The sequence below is a fragment of the Patella vulgata genome, chromosome 9, assembly GCF_932274485.2.
Source record: "Patella vulgata chromosome 9, xgPatVulg1.2, whole genome shotgun sequence".
Lineage (NCBI taxonomy): Eukaryota > Metazoa > Mollusca > Gastropoda > Patellidae > Patella > Patella vulgata.
This window is the reverse complement of record NC_065887.2, coordinates 20,888,815-20,911,222: the sequence shown is the minus strand read 5'-3', so window position 1 is coordinate 20,911,222 and position 22,408 is coordinate 20,888,815. Positions and strand designations below refer to the sequence as shown.

The window sequence follows — 22,408 nt, the reverse complement described above, 5'->3', positions numbered from 1 at the left end:
TGATGTGATAAATTAAATGATTCCACTGTTGCCTGATATTCATCTTAGCAAGACATTTAATCAATGATCCCTCTTTAATCTCCAAACTATTACTGGCACCAGCAGTAACATCATATATCAAGAAATGTAAGTCTCGAGAACCCTTGCCCATTAAACGGTGGACACACTAGCAGAATCAATCGGCGTCAAATTGCAGCCGAATGAGTGATCACACTAGGCGATTTGTCCGCCCAATTCACCAGTCGATTGCATTACCTTTCACGTCACATGATTAAACAAGGCAGTGAGCATGTCTTCAAACAATGATGTGACTTCTCGACATCAGTGGTGATTAGTTAATGAGTTCTAAAAATCGGGCGAATGCTTTGGGGACCCGGACACACAAGACAAATATATAAAACATGTTTGATTTGGGCGAATAGAAATTCGGTCGATTGACACGGACACACTAGGCGAATTTCGGCATTAGGGAAACTGGAAGTTGAATATGGTACGCGTCCTAGATATCCTGGAACCTTTTTTACGGAAGCATTTGTCATATACTTTCCAATTTGTACGAAATATATTATTCAGTGGGCATCCCGTAATAGTTGGAATTCGAAATAAGAGTATAGTAGCGCCGCTGTCCGGGAAAGACTTCCATAAAAGTACACTGCACGGGTTTTACGGGTCTTCGATATCCCGGTTGGTGTAGAAAGGTAGACCCTTTAAGCGAGAATTTCATATGTTCTAAGAAAGTCAAAACATAATTATTTCTATGTCTTTTGCTCAATAGGTTGTCAACTCACTATGATACGATCATAGTTATCATTCTCACACTCAAAAATGTTTCACACCGGAAATAATAACACAATTACCTCCCTTGTTTTTCTATTCCCTACCATGGAATAGCTATCTTTAAACGTTTGAATTTGATGTTGAAAATGATATTTTTGCCAATTTCTCAACTGGCAATAGTGAATTATAGGATTAATAGGATTATTCTTTATCAAGGTAGGGCTGTGTATACAAAGCATCGATTTTAAGGCTTTATTTTAATACATTTTAAAAATATAACTTAAAAATATGAAATTGTAGCTTTAAACTCATTTCTCAATGTGTGGAATAGCTTTATTTAAATATGAGATCAAGATAACAAAATATACAGAAATGACGAATACAAGAATTGAGGTTGTTGAAAAGCAGCGAGTTCCAATAAAACAGTGAAAAAATAAAATTCATGGGATAAATCCATTCTGGGTTGTTGTATATTATACAACATATGAAAACGTGTACACCCAATGGGTACGTGGCTACAGAAAAGATTGCAACGGATTCAAGTATATGTTTTTCAGTTTGCACACCAAAAGCACTTAGCCTATCGATACATGGTTCACAATCTAGACATATAAACCACATATAAACCAGGCAATCAACCATAGCATAACTATGCAATTTACACGCTGGAACAGTCAACCGCAATGCTTTTACAATTAATATTGTAGATTGTGAAAAGATTGTTGCAAAGGTTTTATACAGCATTTACCTCGGTAAAATGCACGTTTCAGATTGCTGGTAGCATGATGACTGTAAATGTGGTCAATAATTGTATGCATCTGTCACACGAGAAGATCTTTAACGATTGAAATATTTTCTTTTCTTTGATGTGTCAATGTTATCAAACTGATGTCTTTGATCATTGTGGTGACACAAATAAGCACTCGATTATAAATTGGAAGTGTCTCAAATAATATTATTGAGGTATATAACAGCGGTTACAATCTAGCTCGAGTACTGTATGGATGCCAAGCAATCATATCTAGTTCGACAAACAGCATGATAAATGATGGGCGAACATGCATCGATATTATTAACCGCAAAAAATATCAAACTCCTTGACAGCTTACAAAAGCGAGTGGGTGGTTGGGCTTTCAAGAAATAATCTATCGCCATTACATTTAATGGACTTTTATAAATAAAATCTGGTTTTATTTTACTACAGTATACATATATGATTTGTATTATAATCGCTTTATGACATAATCACACTGTAACTCAAACCCAGTTTCTACTATATCTCTATGCATTATGCACTTTCAGCTGGATTTAGATACGCTTTTAATGCCAGTTGATGGGAATATTATAGATTTGTAATCATACCATACTGAATTAACAAATGCTTTATAGCATTTTGATCTACTATCCACAACAATAAACACCATTAATAAACAGAAAATGCTTATTAATTCCGGTGTGGTTGATTACAATAAGTCATTTGAGTGCATCTAAAGAGGTGATGATTCGTATATATGGCGGAATTACACTTGAATCATGGTGCTCATCTGAATGTGGTATAGGCAGTCCATCTTCAGATCAGATGCTCTCCAGTTCTGCCCAAGGTCAGGTTGATACACTTTTCCCACTCCAGCAGGTTCTCTCTGAAATGGAACACATGCTTAATGGAGCTTCGCGCTAATGATACGCCCGTTACTTAGTTCTAAACCATTTGGCTTCAACACTCACGTACTATGGCTTTTTAATTGGCTACCAAACAAAGTTACTGGTGGCTTTCCCTTTTATTAGGCGCTAAAGACAACCAGGCCGCTATTAAATAAAACTTTATGACTAGTATAAGGACTAGCGAACATGCGAAGCCGATCATTTTTATTTATTAATGAAATTATTCTGTTAAAAGTTACAGGGTGAAGCGGTTTTATGTTATTCAATTTCTTGTTGTGTTGTGATGAATGACTCTACTGATATATAACACGAAGCCAATCTTCAAAACACTTTGATCTGTGTAAAATCTGTCGGTAGCTGTTTGCTGCAACTTAATAAACGTACGCTTGTAATTGAATTAATAGCCATCCTGATTAAGCCTTGTAAGCGTGTCTGATAATTTAGCAGCTTTATTTTAATAATTCATTTCACCCTCACTGAATTAGGCCATAACAATTAGGGGGGTGAGATACCGAGAATCATTAAAAATAAAATTAAATTCACTACGATTTATAAGATTTGAAAACAGCATACACTAGAATATCCCGTCTCAAATTGTTAACAATATCTTACCCATTACGTTCAACTGAACGGCGTTCTTTATTCAATACAAGAATAAAGGGTGTAATCTGGATTGGATTGGGAAATAAATCATTTTGAGTGTTTCGCTGCATTCATTTTTTTCTCGTCAGGGGTATTACAGCTCTAAGAAAAAATTACAACTGGGTACTCACGTAAAAAGATTAATGATTTTGTCCGCATGACTTTTGATGTACAATTTGATTACAGTAGTTGAATCAAGCGCAAATGCTGTTTGACACATTCATTGAGATCTCCACTTAGTTTGTGATCGTTATAAACGTCTTCGTCTAGAATATCAAATTCGTTCTGTCTTTCTTCCATCAAAATTTCCGCTTTCAATACACCCTGTTAATCTGGATTCATTACAGTGGGAACGAATCTGTTTGTGATGTCAAATGAGTACAGCAATGGTCTAGTATCGTATTCATAATGTAAGGCCAAATAAAAAAAAATACCTATGTTTACAGTTGCAAAACATAGGGTGGGTCGGTCGGAAATTTTTTTTAAGGGGTTTGTGGGTTAAGATTGGATAGAACTAAGTGAACTAATAAATTAATCCTTTTATAAACTACATCGATACTGGCAGTGCATTGCCTTGTAAATACGGTAAAGTGTTGATTATTTCATTTCCTAGCATTTCCAGCTTCATTACTGAGATTCCAAAAGGATAGGGAGAGAAAGGATGATGTGTTAGAACACACACTCGACACCAACTAGGTCATTTCGGGACTAACATCGGTTCAAAACTTTATTTTATTTCAATAATTCGCTTTGACAGGGAGATGAAATCGTTGGACCTGGAAAAAATTCACTGAGTTGAACAAGCGATCCAACTCCTTGTGAACTTTAACACTCGAAATAACAGCATTCGACACAATGGTATACCTTATGATCTACAGCACACGCGTTAGACTACTCGGCCCTCCCCCTCTCTTTGTTCCAAGAAAAAGAAGAACGTTGTTCTTGCCAAGTCTTAAAGGTAAGTGTCAAAAATATCAGTATTAATTACATTAAAATGAATATAGAGTTTTAATAATCCAGAACCTGGTATATTCTATGATAGATATGTGAGATGTATATCCAACATCTGATACCACGTGGCTAACAAATTTTATGATTTAATAGAAGGGTCGATTTCGATATGTATTGATAGACAAAAGTCTTGTACGGTATGAAAATCTCACAATGGGATAATTCAATTCCTAATGGTGCAAGTCGGATAGTGTTGTTTACAATTATACGAGATTTATAGTATACATTACAAAATTCAATCATCGAAATTTTTACACTAGCCAATATATAAATATAAATTTGATTATATGTAGATAACCCAGGAGAATTGATCATACTGTCTCATAAACTACATTTACACTATTTAGATTTGACATGGATGATAACATGGCCCCATAATAACCCACAAATGTTGAACAGCCAACTTTAAATTTTCTATAGAGGATGAAAGGTCGGGTTGGTACGACGTATATAAATCGCACAATAATGTCCATAGTTTTATTACATTATTGTTATGTAACATATTAATGGTACTTCAAGGTCTGTCGTGTTTTGGATATAGTGCAGAGGTGGTCTCTTTCGTCTAATGCTTTTCTTTGATTAAGTTTTCGGCGTTCGTGTCAGATCGTGATTTGGGTAGACGTTTTTTCAGAATGGTTTTTAATCATGAGAATGAAATTTCCGGACATTGCACATTTCATTACAAAAAATACACATTCTGGTCTAAGCATGCCATTACAGATTTTGCTTAAATACTTAGATAGGTTAATGGTTTTTCATCACAGTTAATGGTTTTTCATCACAGTGATAACATTATCTAACAATGGAAGATTTTTGGCAGAATATATACCCGCTGTCCTAAAATATATTTGGTGTGCTGTACTCAACCCTAGACATTGCTGTTTGTTCACATTTTCCCAAACATGCAATTCGATATCATTCTTTCTGGAGGTACTATAGGAATCAGCAAGTGATTAATTGTGCATGGAAACGGCGGTATGTTTTCAAATTTGCGTACTCTTCATTTCAAATGTATTCGGTTAATTACATGCCTCGTTTGGGGTTCGACGACCTAGATATCCTAGATCGGGCTCTTGCGAATGACATACGCCATGCGGCAATGTGCTATGAGGGAAATTGTGCCCTGGCATCAATTGAATTCATTAGTCAAAGGTACTTTTAAGTGCATGCCAAGGTCCCCCTTTTCGTCTTATCTGAAAGATAGTTATATGTGGACACACTAGATTATGTGATGTGTATTGGAGGCTAGATTATATGATGTGTCTTGGATACAACCAGATACATGAGTAGACGTGTATTTTCTCCCCCACAAAGCCAAAGAACCTTACATGTATGCGAATTAATTGAAGTAGGTATATCAATAGTCCCAAAATAATTTAATTTGTGTTAAGTAGACGTAAACCCCATCTTTCGCCTCTCTCTTGCTCAGGTCTATACCCGGATATTCACATGTACGTGACGTTTGTTATGGTCAGCCATCTTCACTGTGAAAATGTAGGCGTTGGTTATATTACATGTAATACCTTACACCTTTCTATTCAGTTACAAGATTGGCTATCTAGTCGATATGTTGTGTGAATCATGAAGGAAGAACTCGGGGAATGCAGCCAATCAGATATAATGGGCATCGAGATCTCAAAATCCATGGGATAAAGGACATTTTGCTTGCACAGATTCTTCCATTCAAGCGAAAGTACAACAAAATGATTTCAGATATTCCTGAGGTAACCAAATCGTAATACGTGCACAAAATCTAAAACCATTTATAGCCAAAGCTATGACTAGCATTTCACTAGCAACACTAAAGTACCTCCATTGCTATTAATTTCGCGCATTGTTTATTTATATGCCATAAAATCTAGAAGTAAGCCTCGTTCATTTATTTTTACTAGTAATCGTTCTATCCATGTATATTGCATATGTTTTGCACCGTGAATCCTGTACTGGTGCGATAAGGAATTTATATTCGCGCACGACTACATTTCGTTGACATAGTGATCTCTCCGTGTTTAACTTGGGGCATCTCACTATCTTGCCTTGAAATTTAATTAAAAGTAATATGGAGGTGTGATAACCTTTACGCTTTCAAGGTGAAAGTTACTCAGTGATCAATCTCAGCCAATATAGCAGGTGCTTCTTAATTAACCATATTAAAACGCTTGCATTATTTTCTGGGCAACTAACAATCTGGAATGGTGCAGATCCATAGTAATGCCATTTCCTATGAGATAAAACAAAGCCCTACTTAGGGTTATCAATTCATAAATGACACGATGTTTTATGCATTTAGGTGGGGTTTTTGTCAACTGAATTGCATACCAGTGCAATACATTGACACCTTCAGTGATTCGGTTCACACTGGAGTGCACTTGTATACACCCGAAAGCAACCAACCGATCTGCTTGTTGCGCAGTCATGACGGAAGTTTATAAGAACCAACGCTCTCGAACTAATTGGATTGTTTTACGGTTTTAAAGAAACACCAACACGAGAACCACTAAACCCATTGGATATTCTGTAAAATAAGGGACATAAATTAAACGTTTAGACTTCGTGTTTCCATGCACTGTATTTAATGTTCCGAGATCGTAAGCTAAAATTTGTTTCGTAGAATAAATAGAGTTTCGTCAGGATTTATCTTATTTCCTGAAACATGCACTTAGTAGCATATCGTTTTAAAGAGTTCCTAGTGGAGGGAAAGAGACACGTATTGTTTTCTTCGTGAAAGTTATAATCTAAAACCCTATAACATCTAATACGACTTCCGATATAAGGAGCTAATAAACCCTTGTAAAACTCTGTATACATTTTCTTTCTAAATCTAAACCGGCCACGGGTCAAGTGAAGATCCCTATATGGGTAATTATATCGAGTGAGTATTTGTCTAGGTCCAGCTTTAAAACAATATAGAATTATGTTTAGCCTGGTATGTGCACGCCACTCCTTAATTATATGACGCTCCTGGCTTAATGTAGCGTATTTAATTGACCACAAAGATCAGTAGAATTTTAATTCATCATGCGGGGCTACCTTAACCGGCGCATGTCTCTATTTTTGAGAACATTAAAATAAACGAAAAGGGGTCTAAAAGCACACATTGGGGTAATATGTACGTATTAAGTGATTTATATTCAATTTTAAAAGAATTATTGAAGTTTCTAATCAGTTATGTTCGGTTAAATACTTGAACAGAGCAAACTGAACGGCAGTCGTGTACACAAGCTTACTTCATTCTTCGCGGGTTTTTTTTAAAATTAGTACTTGATCGCTTGTGAATCAGCCAGTACTAATTACTTCCCATTGTCTTGTAGAATGATTTTTCTTTGTTGATTACAAATGGTGTCCGAACCTATAGAGTACACAATGTTGATTGTATCTTAAATATTGGATATTAAGATCCAATATTTTTACTGCAAGATAATAACATCAACATTAATTGAAATAGAGCAATATTCAATTCAAATTCGTGTTTTTAATTTTGTATATTATGAGAAATGTTGAGTTAGAGGTTTAGCTCCTTTACGATGTAATAAACAAACTTGTCAGCAGTAAAAACTAAGGTAACGGTTGATAGATTAACTACCTACAGTAATTAATGATTATACAAATAGAGAAAGGTCACAAGGGGTGGAGAGAAATGACAGATATAATGCGCGGAACACCACAGACTGGTAGTTCTAACCTATTTCGTGGATTCGTCGATATGAGACCCTAGTGGTCCAAGCGAGGTCTAATAGAACTATATATTATTTTAACGTGCGTACTGGGATCATTACGCCGATTCCAACTCGACAACTTGGCTTTCACGAAGCTGTTTCATGATTAATTCTGAAATCCCTCAACGTTGGGGAAACTTCATCTGTCTCAATGACACACCAATCTATCTCTTTCCTCTTCTTGACAAATGATACAAATTTGAGGCAGTCATCCAAACATGGTTCTCGGAACTTGTGCCGCACAGAATTATTCATTTGGAAATAAAATGTCAGAGGAGACCATTTATTTAATATGTCGGCTTCAGGAAACAGAGGTCAAAGTTTGTGGATAGAGATGAAAGGGGTCCTTCCTTTCCTGTGGAAAGATTGAGACTTAACGGTTAAATTCAGTTAAACCCAAGACGGAAATTCTAAGAAGAGTATCAAGGCAACTATACTGAACACTGTTGATCGATTTGAAAGGCCAAATCAATCATATTATTCCACTTGTTGGCTTCCATACTAAATTAGGGTTGGGAAAGCTGTCACCTATTGCCTACGGTACTCATCATATCATACCAATCTCGCAATACTGTCACACAATCTAATATGTCCAATTCGCTGAGCAATGTTTTTGAATGCTGTAAAGGTTATTTGAAGAGAAGCCAATTATGAAATCATGTAATTCAATATCTTACTTAAATGTTGAATAGATCCGACATGAAGACATTTGGATTTGAAGGATACACATTGGGATTGTACGTTTTTCTCAAGTTATATGCAATAAGCTAAGCAGTATAGTGCCAATATGCTAATAAAAATATACAGCACTAATGTGCTAATAGCACATAGTACCAATGTGCCAATAGAGTAATAATATGCTAATAAAATATAGTACTATCTATAGTACAAATGTGCTAATGAAATAAAGTACTAATAAAATATAGTAATGATCCTAATCGAACCAAACCGCTGAATAATGCAGTAACAAATAGGTGAATTCGTCCAAATTCAGAAATGTCATGTTGACTATAATATTATATTCATCATTTATGTACATATTAAAAACAGGTGTTTACACTTGACTTACTATATTCCGTTTTAATCGTCGACTAATTAATTCAATTATGAAAACGTTAATCTAAAGAATGTAATTGGTATTCTAATGATTTAATGCATTAGAAACCAACCCACAAAACGAATAATATCATTTATTATGGATTCCCAAGCCACTCGTGTTAATGGGAAGTATTTATGGTTGTATTTATGATGTCAACTTCTATTGACAGGTTACAATAAACTGTTATGATTGGAGAAAATAAAATATGGCTTAATGTCCCACTTTTCTGCACCAACCCAGACAATGCAACTGGTAATACAACATGCAGTGTGCCATGTTGCTCAAACAGCAGCGATTTCAAATGTTAAGTGTTCTTTTACGCGGACCTCGATATTTTGTCCCATCCGAACGACTAGACGCCGTTTCCTTTCTAGGTCTTCTGTCCTGCACCACTATGATAACGCGGAACCAAGCAAATTGATTGGCCCACGCCAGGATCAAACCGGGTGCTGTCTCATTAGCCAGCCAGCATCATACATACCAAAGATAATGTATACATACCTTTTTTAGATAGCCCATATAACCGAGATCTCTACGACACCAAACATGTTGGATAAATCGTGATGTCAACTGCCACTGATAATGTAAAATAAACTGTTCGGGTTCTTGGTATTATGTTTTTGCTGATTGTCAGCAGATAACTAAATCCAGTTCAAGACATTTAAAACAATCAACGCAATGAAATTATTTGAGTGAAAACCGAAAGTAAGATCTAATATTGTTCGTGATATAAAACCCCATTCAATTAAACGCTTTTTATTGTTCTGAATTGTGCCATTACGCTTGCTCATCATGTGCATTAGTCGCTCTATTAAAATGTCAATTGCCCTCTTTACATTTCAAGAATATATTTTTACGAAGTTGTAAAAGCCCGCAATGTTGACTTTGCTGTCAAATGTAATGATTTTTGCAATACTTATTGACGCACGTGTTGTAGTATTGAAATCTAAGTGACAGGAAAATTTCTACAAAATTTGAGCTTTATACCACAAAAAAATATCTTTTTAGTTTGATTTCTAAAAACGTTTGTGTTGATTTGTTGAATACGATGACAGAAAATCGGTAGCCGTTTGCAGAATTTGATATAAGAATGGCTAAAAGGTTATCATGTTATATCGGGCTTGTTTATTTTTTATATATTCTACCATTTCATTTGCGAACCTTCATCGCATCCATGTGCAAAAATTTGTCAAGTATATCATTATGCATTATATTTGTCTGATTTACATAATGCAATACTGGTATAAGAAAATAGGAGATAGCAAATTAAAAGCCGTCTGTGGATGCCGGAATACTTTTACATAGCCTTTTTGTGTTAGCATATCGACCTAAACCCACTTTATAAGGGAATGAATGAAATGGAGTGGGGTTTAACGTCCTACTTTTCTGCACCAACCGGGAACGAAGGCAGGTATACGCTGTACTATAGGGGAAATTGTTTCCATGCAGCGGATGAATTCCTACTCTCAAGGCTTATTTTACGTGTACACGGGACCTCGTTTTTTTGTCCCATCCGAACGACTAAACAAAGATATACCCCCAAGTATACAAAACATTCCATGATGTTAACTGCTCTATGGGTTCTTGGATATGTTTACTGAAGCGAGGCATAATATCTAAGGTGTATTCTGGGATCATATTCGTCCTAAATATCGATACCCTACAAGTGATATTAAGCCATACACCCACCACGGGACAATTAACAATCGCAATACACCAAGAACGACTTTCCAACGAATAATAGGTGGTCGGCATTAGCCATAGATCTTGCACACGTCACACATTATTTATATTCGATTTTTGGTCTGTGTAACAAACCATGTAGCTAAGTTCCCAAAGGATATGAGATGTATATCGCTTTACCGACTCAGACTTCTACAGTCTAAATTAGATATACTACCGTAATTGTACTTCTGTAGCTTATATTAGGTATAAATATCATAAAAGCTTAGAGGCGTAGACATCGTTTAAGCTGACTTTGAATAGCTGGAGGAAATCTAGCCGAAAACTGATTAAATCTTTGTAAGCAAGAAAAGAGTAAGACCGCGCTTCGATGACTACTTAAACTTTGACACGAGGCTATACATATGGAAAGAAGCCATAGAATTGTAATGGGTTTCGAGGAAATATTATTTCTCCCCTTGATGGGACGTGTGGTGACCTAACAGTGCTTCTAGGTCGTATGGGACTGCTTCTGTAGAGAATTCGGTGACAGTGTAACAATTCCCCGACTTTTATAATACCGTTTAAGTAATGCTATGAGAAATATACGACGATTTGGCACAATGAACGATCTTTACAGTGATTTGTAGAAGGTGATTTTCCAAGAGCTTTATCAATCGATACAACAGATAAAAAGAAAGAATGGTGGAATGGCGTGAAGACAAGTGCACATGGAGAACACTAATCGGGTTGGAGCGATAGCTAATTGGCTAAATTCCCTCACAAATTACCGATTATCATGACTATAATCTGTTGAAATTGTATGGTAATATTTACTTAGCATCATCGTACTCGACTACTTGGTGCTCAGCCTTTTCCTGGCCACTGGTATCATTAGTTAATACCACATGGTATTAAGTTATTAATATTTCAAGTCAAGAATGCTAACAGAATTATTACCCTTCACAGCGTTGAGTATGATATTAAATCAAAAAGTAATTGAAAATGTCGAGTATATTAAATGTTTTAATATTAAAGGTGGAATATGTTAACAGAGCTAATACCCTTCACATCAATGAGTAAAAATATTAAGTTTCAAACTATTTAAACATGCTGGGTTTATTAAAGCGGGCACATAGTTTGACATGCCAAAAGAGCTCATCCTTTGTCTAAAAGTAAGAGGTACGAGCATATAAACCGCAATCATACAATTTTACACATTATCCAGATCTGCAGTTTAGTACATCAAATATACTAAACGTTTTGTTGAATAAACTAAACGGTTATCAATGAATTTAGCCTGGGGTGTTTCCTTCATGTCTCCCATACTACCAACTGTATCTTTTCAGATTTTTGATTCCACCTTTAGGGGCATATTAACGTGATTACCCGATCTCGAAGGGCTGGTTAATGAAAATAATAATGATAGTTTGGATGTTGCATAAATACGACATTCAGCAGTCGTTAATAAAAACATTTTGTGAATGAAGCTAATTGGGTTTAACGTCTTACGTTTCTGCACCAACAGGGATAATGAAGATGGGTATACACCATATGGGTGTACTATGACGGAAGTTGTAATCGAGCGGCAATTGAATTCCAACGGGCCAGGGTTATTTTACAGGCATGCCAACGTGTACAGAGGACCTCGGGTTTTCGTCACATCCGAACGACTAGACATGGGAAAATCCCGAGGATCTCTTTCGGATAACACCGAGATCGAACACCAGACCTTCTGGTTTGTCTGTCCCCTAAAAACATTTTGCAAATCTGTATCTTGTCTATAAGAATTTGAGGAAATATTTGAATTTCTCGAAAATCTGTCATAAACTTGAAAACTGCATGTTCGCGTAACGATATGTAATACTACTTGGTAAAATTACCATTATAAATCTAAGGGAAACGCCAGATCGGTCGATTCTGTAGCCCATTTTCGACCAATCACATAGTCGGTTTTATCAATGTTTACAGTTCAAATTAGGCGGAATTTGGAAAAATATGCCATGATATTAATCGGAATTAAATGATAATGAAACTCATTCTGCACATAGAGAACTATCTACTTTGAGAATAGATCTCTGTCTTCAATAGTCGCCATATTGAAATGTAGCATGCTGATATATTTTTACGGTTCTTAACCGTTTAATACACACAAAGACTAAAAAAATATTTTTAATTTCAATACATATGGAAATGGAAGCGGAATGAAGCTTTCTCAAATTTCTCAAATCGTCGAAATGGGAATTAAAATGTCTGTCAACTACCTTCGTGTCAGTTCGCAAGCGAAGCTATTTGTAGATAGACACCGTGAGTTTCTATGGATGAAACTAAGCTCCGAAGTTGTAAATAAAAGCAAATGAAGTAAAAGATACATTTCAATGATTTAAGGGTGGTTATTTGAAACACTATTTAACGAGGCGAAATTGTCATTTGGTAATTCGGTAGATGATACCATGCAGGCATGTCTAATCAGTCATTGTCCGCGTTTAACGCGTTTCCATTGATTAAAATAACACACGTCTTGAAATGAAAGTTAAGGCTGTTTCAGCTTGACCCCGAGAACTGGTTATAATGTGTCATGGCTTGTTATAACCGAATGCTCAGTATTTCACTTATAATTATTTAAAAATTATTCATCCGATAGTGTTTTATTAAGTGCTATTGTACTTGCTAGCTAATGTTACGTTATGTGTGTTTGACAATACTTGATTCCTCTTATGGTAAACGTCGAAAACTACGTGTTTTCTCTTTTGTCGTAAAGGGCAATCAGCTATTTATCAACACAGTTTTTGTAGATTTTTTCAAGCATTTGTTGAGGAAGTGACTTAAGTGATCGAAGTTTGATGTGTTGGTAATAATATGTACTACATGTAGGCTTCTCGTGAAGTAATCATTACGCAGGTTTCTTTCAATCATAAAATAATCGAGAACAATGAGATCTGAAAAGTTGCCAATCTCAAGCATTGTTGCACAGGTGACAGTGATCGAGAGATTTTCTCTTGCTTTCAATTATTGTAACACTTTTACTATTATTCCGGTTTTATCGATACATTATTAATTAAAGGAAATTTTGATTCTATAAAAAATAACCTGACTTGACCTTTCATTCAATTATTTGAATCTTAATTTCCGCAAAGTTTCAATGAGTATTACGAAATTATACTCAGTTTAAAGAGGAACTTTGGGGTTGGTATTTAAAGGCACAACAGCTCAGATTCTGCACGCAATATCCAACATATGTATGCTAGTATAATGTAAAGACTGTTAATAATTAAGCGCACCCGGATAAATACAACCCATAAACAAGAATGGACTGGTTTATAATATGAATTATTATTACTGTATTTGTCAAAGACGTTTAAAGTTTGAGGTATGCAATCAATATACCCAAATGTAAACTTCAAGGGTTCACGTAAATAATTTTTCGACTAAAATGTTTTATAATAAATTTATTTTTTCATTGTATATGGTGTTTAAATCTCTATACATGTATTTAACAATAGTTTATTCTGGCATGTTGGGGTTTTAAGAACATCTCGTTTAAAAATAATCGATATGACTTCAATGAAGATCAGACATGGTTTTTAATTCAAAAGTACCCCTCACGGATTGGAATGTTGGCCTAATTGTTTAGATGTATCTGAATTGACCCGGAGAAAGTAAAATTTTATAGATGCAAATTGCGTCATAAGGTCACAAATAAATTTTAAAAAGGTGGATTATTACGGAGCGTTGACCATTGTGCCTATGACGTTAAAATCTTGGCGCGTGCATTATTCACACCTTGCTAGGTAATGCCAGAGCTCGGCAATACATCGACTTGGAGGTGTAAAACAAAATGGTGGTTGACGTATCCCAAAAACTTTTTTTTTTGTAAGAGATATATATTTTTCTGGTTGTTGAGTACATAAATGTTTTCAATCGATAACTATATGACCTTCCTGTTCTAGTCTCTCAATGTATAATAGTATTTATTAGATAGAGAGAAATGGTATTCAAAGTCCAATGAACACAAATTAGGTCATTTCGGTATTAACACATGGTACAATCCTATTTCAATAATTCGCTTGTGCATAGGATCTTTAGTAATGGGAGGACACCAGAGAAAATCCATGAGGTTCGGCATGCTACTCTATGTTTTCATGTACAATCTCGAGATCGAAACCACGCCACTTGACTCAATGACAAATCCACCCAATAGATGGTATATTATAATGTTTTTAAGTTCGGGAAACGGCATAGACCTCAATAGTCGCAATAAATAAACAATGTACATACATCCATGAAATTCCAACCCTCTGGCTTTCCATCGTAATAACTAAAGCGGCATTATAACGTAGGCACGTCACTATATAGCAATTAGAAATAAAGAGCAAAAAATGTCACGAGATGCAATTAAAATTAAAGGCAAAAAATCAATGTTATAATTACATTAAGCAACCCGCGCAGGTGAGAAATTATCGAATAGGTTGAGCAAGAGTACAATGGAGACCCTGATCATTGTCAAGGGAGACTACTCGTTAACCGAAATCTCATTAAAATCAGTTTAATAAACTCATGAAGGTTGATCTGACATTCATTAACGATCGCCGATTTAAATGATTAGTGTTTTATTTACTTGAGAACGCGGCATTATATTATAGTGTGACAACCCATTTATTGCAGCTAATGATATTACACGCATTTTATAACTCCTCTCACGCCATGAGTTCACTATGCTAGTTCAAACCGCTAAATGGATTGTAAGCGTACTTCGGGGAACACTTTTAATATCTCCTTTTTTCATCAAAAATTATCCTTGCTCTACAATGCCATCGATTTTTGCACCATATCTCATTTTAAAGTTGGATAAACGCATGTTGCTGTCAAGACCCTTCGCGTATTTTCTTTATACAACGTTGATTATGAGCAATTGTCCTTTATCGTGATAGCTGAGCAATGCGATAATTTTCTTGATGTTTTTTTTTTCTCCTCAGAGCCCTCGGTTGTTTCAATTTAAGAAACTCAATGTCGCTATAACTTTTACCACGTAATGTATCAATTTACGAAGCGCGAAATAAAGATCCCAGCTATTAACTACATGGCGAAAGATTTCAGGATAGGAAATACTATAAAACGGCTTTTCGTCCATTGGTCTTAAAAGGGAGTCGATTTTACTAGACTGTTTATTGATTTCGAGCACAGAATTGTCATTATGGAGAAATTAGACTTGTTGGTAGAATGAAGCCATGATACTTGGACTTCTAATGCCATTCATTTTGTAAAAAAGATGAATACAGAGAAAGCGAACAAAGAAACCCCAATACAACCCAATAACCCTTTCGTCCGTTTCTTTAAACTGCATTGCAAAGAGGTTTTTTTTCGGGGTTGTGATTCACGATTCAGTTTACAAGCTCAAAGCTCTGTAACTATCTTTTTATTTGATGTAAACTTTTTTATCGAGTTTTATAGCCTCATCGAGATGGCAGCCTTTGAAACTTGGAGATATCCATTCTTTGAATTATTTTTCTAGTTGCAGCATGAGTGTCCATTAACCATACCAGTTACTACCACCGGATAAGAGCTTATACATGAAGCTCAGCCTAGCTATCCTGTGGGGAAAATGTCACCCACCGGCCCTAATGTACTAAACTTGAACCATTATTGAAATGGAATGAAATCTGGTTCGACGTTTAACGTTTCTTCTGTGTCGGACCAATGAAAACGGACATACGTACGCCAAACAGTGTTTCATGCGGCAGCGACGTTTCTGTCCACTCTTGTGCTAATTCCAACTGCCAAAGGTTATTTTACGTGTACACAATTAAACGAGACCTTGGTTATTTGTCCCATTCGAACAACTTGATACTTGTCCTTATCATGGGCTCTCCATTCTGCACCACTGGAAATCAGGGTGCAGCAGGAACTTCTAGGTGGCGGCCAACACTGGGATCTAACCCAGGACATCCTGGTTAATGAGCCAGTACCAGGATTACCTTGCCAACTCTTTATTATTTTAATGAATATAGGTATTTTATATATTATAAGGGAGTAGTGACTTTTCTACATACATATTTAAAGTTGTTTTCTGAATGCCCTTTTCCCCTGCAAGTAGTGAGCCATCGATATTACAGTTTACATGCTATCAAGAACACTAACGTACACTTAACACGCCTTGGAACAATAGAAAGGATTGATCCAACTTGAGATTGTCGTCTCTGCTTAGTTAAAATATTGATGTAGTCTGGGAAGGCCTTTAATGTGGAGATGATTACCTACGGACACCCAATAGATTGAGCGTCACAATCACCATTGTAAAATACATATCAGCATTGTGTGGACTTGTTATGCCCGTGACAGGCTTTATTGTCATCTGTCAAACAATGATTTAATTAGAATTGTACGGGGTATTTTTTTGTCCTGTCGTTTCGTTATAGAAAATAGGTTAATCTAAATCACTTAGTTATTTTATGTATCCAATTTTGTTTTACATGAAAGTGTTGCCGATTGAATAAACGACACGTGACCAGAAAGAAATGAATTGGCAAATTGAACTTCGGGCAAGGTAATTCCGATCTCGTCGTGTTTAACTGTCTGTATTGACCATGTTTTTGTCTGGTTGTGTTAATAGGATTGTTTGTGTCTAAACGAACTTGTTCTGAATATAATATACATGAAATCCGATGAAACCCTAGTGACTGGTATACAGATGCAGTGTGATAACAAAAAGCCGACCTCTTAATGTGGCGTTAACACATCAAAATAAATTTTTATATAATATTATATTCAAAATAAATTGGTTCAACGACATTTAGTAATTAAACTGGGAATACACAGGTAACAATTGTATGGAATACAATTACTGCTAATATTGAGTGACGTTTCGACTAGGCTTCTCTTGTCTTCATTAAGCAATGATAGAATCTAAAATGTGATGGGATATTGTACATTTAAAAAAAATACTTGGTTAATGATGATAACCAGAGAACCTCGCACTAATTACCAGGAAATAATTTAACTTAATTAACGTAAAATTACGATGACAATAATCAAGATAGATTGGGGGCCATGTTAATAATAACATTCAATAACTTCAAAGTAACTCTAGATTCAGCTGATTCTCGAAAACCCATGCACTGACTTAATTAGCGTAGGGTATTTTTCAAGAATCTAAGCTCCGAGGTCGTCAAATATATTTTAAAAGGATGTCGTCTTTTAATTTCATATTTCGTAGAAAATTGCATTTATAAAAAGTCAGGTGTTCCGTTTGAGTCTTTATCTTGCCCGCAGGATTGAATTGTACCCGTAAGCTAAACAGATTGTAAAAACTCCCGAAAGACGACAGTAAATCGGAGCGCAGATAAGGGTTGGTTGCATAGTTAACTTCATTAATCTAGGAATTTTAATAACACTGATCAAATGTGTCAAAATTATTTACTGATTTATATAATAAATATCTCTATATAATATCAGGAGCCGCTGTGACCAAGAAATTTGTACGGGATATTCCAGTGTGAGTACCCCTGTCAGTGGTGCAGGACGGGGGGTGGGGGGGGGGGCTGGTAAGGACAGTATCTAGTCGTTCGGATGAGGCGGAAAACCGAGGTCCCGTGTACACATTAGCGAGCACATAAAATAACCCTTGCCAGTTGATATTCGGAATAAGAATTGGCCGCTGTCAGGAGAAAATTTCGCAAAATGTCACTTATAGCACCCCGCATGACATACGCCCGTCTTCATTAGCCCAGTCGGTGCAGAAAGTTAGGACGTTAAACCTCCTCATTTCATCATCTGTTCATACAAAATAGTATAGATAAAAGGACATGGCCATCAGCATTCCTTTGAGAGATTAGATTTATTCGTTTTTTTAGATTAATTTTCCCATACATACAAGATAGTGACCGTTAGATTCGTCCAATAAAGTAAAATGATAGTACGATTGTTGAAAGAAAGATAATCGAAATATCAAACTGGATTTAATCGAATATACACTCTGTTTGCGAACAATTGAAGAGAAAATGTTACTCAAATGTTATCCATAATATCATTTCATATTGTGCGATTGTCGATTAGATAAAACATACACTATGTTTACTTTTATCATGTACCCTTTTATAGTCCAAATCGAATATTGATCGTCCACACGATATCCTTTCCATATTATGTTACTGGTAACAAAATGCAATTTACCGTGTTAAAACAAATAATCTAAAACTATTTACCTTTTAAAAAAATGTTCTGCATCTCATTTTCCTATGTCGCTAATATCTTTAAAATTATCAGCGAAATCACATACCATGTCATTAACTACAATAGTTTTAATGACTCAGAAAAACTATAAACTCAGTAATTGTAAAGCATAACGTTGTATTGACATTTTATCCGAATACTAGAAAGGCATTCTTGTTAATAAATATTTATCATATTAAATTATTCAACAACGCAGCACGACGCATTATTAATAAAGGAACACTGCATCAGTCAATTCTATAAGCTATGCAATTAAAGTGTGTTTACATAATATGAGCAACCCAGAAAAGTCACGTAAATGAGTCATCGCTTTAGGAATAATAGCATAAGGTGTGGGTGATGCAACGGACAATTTTCCTTATTGATATTTTGAACATAATTATTTCGTAAAATGGTTGTAATTATTATGATTATGCTCAGTAATGGATTTATAGGCTACATTTTGTTGTCATGGGTAACATTTTTGGTTTATGTTTTGAACGCCTTACAGCAGTTAAGACACAGTGCGTTAGAACTTCAAATCCCGTTCAATATTATTACGGCCTAGAATTGGATAACAATAACGAAATAGATCGGCCTATAACGAGGTAAACAGTAGCCCGTTTTTACCACTTGGTAAATTTATGACTATGCCCACTTTCCAGGATATGCGAGAGAGAGAGAGAGAGAAATGGGGTTTAACGTCCACTCGACACAAACTAGGTCATTTCGGGACTAACATGTGGTTTAATTTTATTTCAATAATTTGCTTGCGCGTAGGGGTCTTTAGCAGTGGGAGGAAACCGGAGGACCCGGAGAAAACCCACGAGGTTGGACAGGCGACCCTACTCCTTGTCACGTACAACCGGTGATTCGAAACCACGCCAGTTGACTCAATGATAGACTTAATGATACAGCGCACACGTGCTAACCACTAAGCCATCCAACCCCCCTCCAGGATATGTGTATCGTATGGTAGGGTGCTAGTATGTTTCTAACTCGGTTATCCATAATATCTGGAAATATTGTTTTCTTTCTGTGGAGTTATCTCGCCAGGGTTAGAGTTAGGGTCTTGTAAACTGACTCTTATAACAAAGGGCCCGCGTTGACCCCTATGTCCCCATGATGGAGGTCATACATTTTACCGAACGGTTAACACGGGTTGCCGTTTACCTGCGTATAGGCCGATTTACTTCGTTATTATTACCCCCTTCTAGGCAGTAATATTATTGGGCCGAGTGGGAGTACTAGAATGGTTGCTGTCCGCTATTCTTAACCATTACCTTTATGGATATCGTATTCCTTTAAATCCAAAAATACCACCATTTAAAGTAGGGCTCTCACTAAGCGATAGACCGAGTGTGTGTTACAGCCTATATATCTAGCTAGCTATAAACTACACTGCACACATTATTACATATCTATTCAGTTAATAATAACGGTGACCAGTCATTTACCAAAACATTTCGGTCAACGGATTAGGATTTCTTTCGAATTTTTTTCATGTTATATACATGGTGAACTTACTCATAACTTTTAATTCTATAACATTAAATGTCTAGTACTGAGATATGTCATAATTTTAGTTAAAATTAGGTTTTCAGGTGGAAATAAATGTCCTCTTTAACCTCAACGGAACATAACCAAAAATGCAAATAGTCGACTGAATTGAGAACAATGAACCCGTTACTTACATACAAGCGTTTCCAGTTGAAAGATAAAATTGTTTACAAGCAATATTGGAGAACACAATGGTATGGTTGCACAGCTGGTGTTGCTTTATGCAAGATATGAATTGTTTTTGACAGTAAAATTAGTCTTGGGATTCTTGATACAATTGCTATATGCTAAATCATGCATTAAACAGATATTATAAATGTAATTCATTTTATACATGATAAAAATATGTACAACCCTAGACTCGTCAAATTATCGACCTATTATATTTAGTCTAAAGTATATCCTCTGATCTTGAAAACCATAGACAATAATGTGTAGACTGACTTTAATCATTCTTGTATCTAAGCGATGGATTGACAGAATCCCTCAAATTTTACAAAACAGTCTAATTCGAACACCTCAATCTAACTGTTACACAGGTCCCGTCAAATCTAATTTTTATTTTATCAACATGCATTCATGTCATCATTACTCTAATGGTGATATCTTTAACTGTTAGTTAAAACAAAACCCCGAGTTAGTATCCATTTTAGGAAATGTATTTTGAGATCCTATTTTACAACATACTGGATAAATCAACACTAATTTCTGTTCGTCTGATTTAATGAATACGCTATCCGTTTTTATGTCCTTCAACATATTCGTTGTCAACAAATCAATTTGGAAAAGTCACGATTTATTTCAGAAACAAAGCAGGTTCAATAAAGTCAAATGGTTCTTGGTCATCGTGTTCACTGGTCCCTGTGGATAAATTAACTTGGACTTGTCGCCAGAGATTTTGCGGCACAACCCATTGTTATATTACTAATTACTGTTTACTGTGTTAACAATTGAGACTGAGAATAAATCTGCTTTTACGGCCACTTTAGCGTTAGCACATTTCCAACATGGTCGTAATTTGTGTTGTTAATTGAAGTTCTTTATTCTACTCGTTTCCATTGGGTATTAATTCACTGAACAGCGTGTGAATATACTATACATACTAAACAGTTACTTGTCATAAATGTTCTAACGGTGTACTGATTTGTCTGTTCAGGTTTTGATAGAATAATTTACTGATGTAGCTAGAATAATTTAGTTGATAATATTTTCTGCAGAGAGCACACCATTTAAGGGAGCTAAATCGCTAATATTTGGGACCTAGAAATTGGCACAAATGGGTCGCAATGCATATAATAATGTAATATGAATGTATATAAACTGATTTACGTTCAATCGTTTTCCTTTTTTACTGTAATTTATAATCAGTTATGTTCGGCGAAATGCGCCAAAGTCTCAATTAAATGACAATCTTTAGCGTCTGGTTATTCCAGTCTACACCGATGGTATTTATTGCGCATGCTCTCCAGATAAGAATATAGCGTCACCATGTGACATGACTTGTGTAATATATATCTAGCCTCGTTCTTTGAGTCCCTTGTTCCAAATGGCGCTAAAACGCATTATGGTACACGATTCGTGTACCAATGGTAAAATGTTTATTTTGTCTTGAATATTGGATATCAGAAGCCCATCTTTTCCCTGTAAGATCACAAGACCAATGTTGATTTGAATTGACAAAAAATTCGTGTTTTCAATGTCGAAGATTTTTGATGATATTGAGTTAGAGACTTAGATACTTTAAATATGATGTAACCCGTACATTGTTATTGGATAACGCTATATGACATATAACTTTAAAATGGCCGTGGTATGTATTAAATATTCAACCATGGTAGTTGTATGGACAAATGGCTTGCCTTTTCTATTGTACTTGACAAAAATTGAAGATTTTAAAGACTTACCTTAATCCTCTGAATTTTACTGATAACAACTAAATTGACAACTAAATAAGAGTCTTCTGGTTATATTACTAACGATTTCTGTTTAGTTCTTCGAAACGGCGTGATGATCTGTAAAATATAAAAATAATTATGAATCGTTAAATCACAATATGTTGATGCCATTTGAC

General features: G+C 35.5%; 1 protein-coding gene across 1 annotated transcript in view; it reads right to left on the bottom strand.

Annotated features, from left to right (window-relative positions):
* LOC126831749 (5-hydroxytryptamine receptor) overlaps positions 1-22,408 on the bottom strand; it is a 135,343-nt gene that overhangs the window by 65,626 nt on the left and 47,309 nt on the right. The window contains exon 2 of the mRNA XM_050562403.2: positions 22,242-22,349. The gene's annotated coding sequence lies outside the window, so the exon portion shown is untranslated. The remainder of the gene's footprint in view (positions 1-22,241; positions 22,350-22,408) is intronic.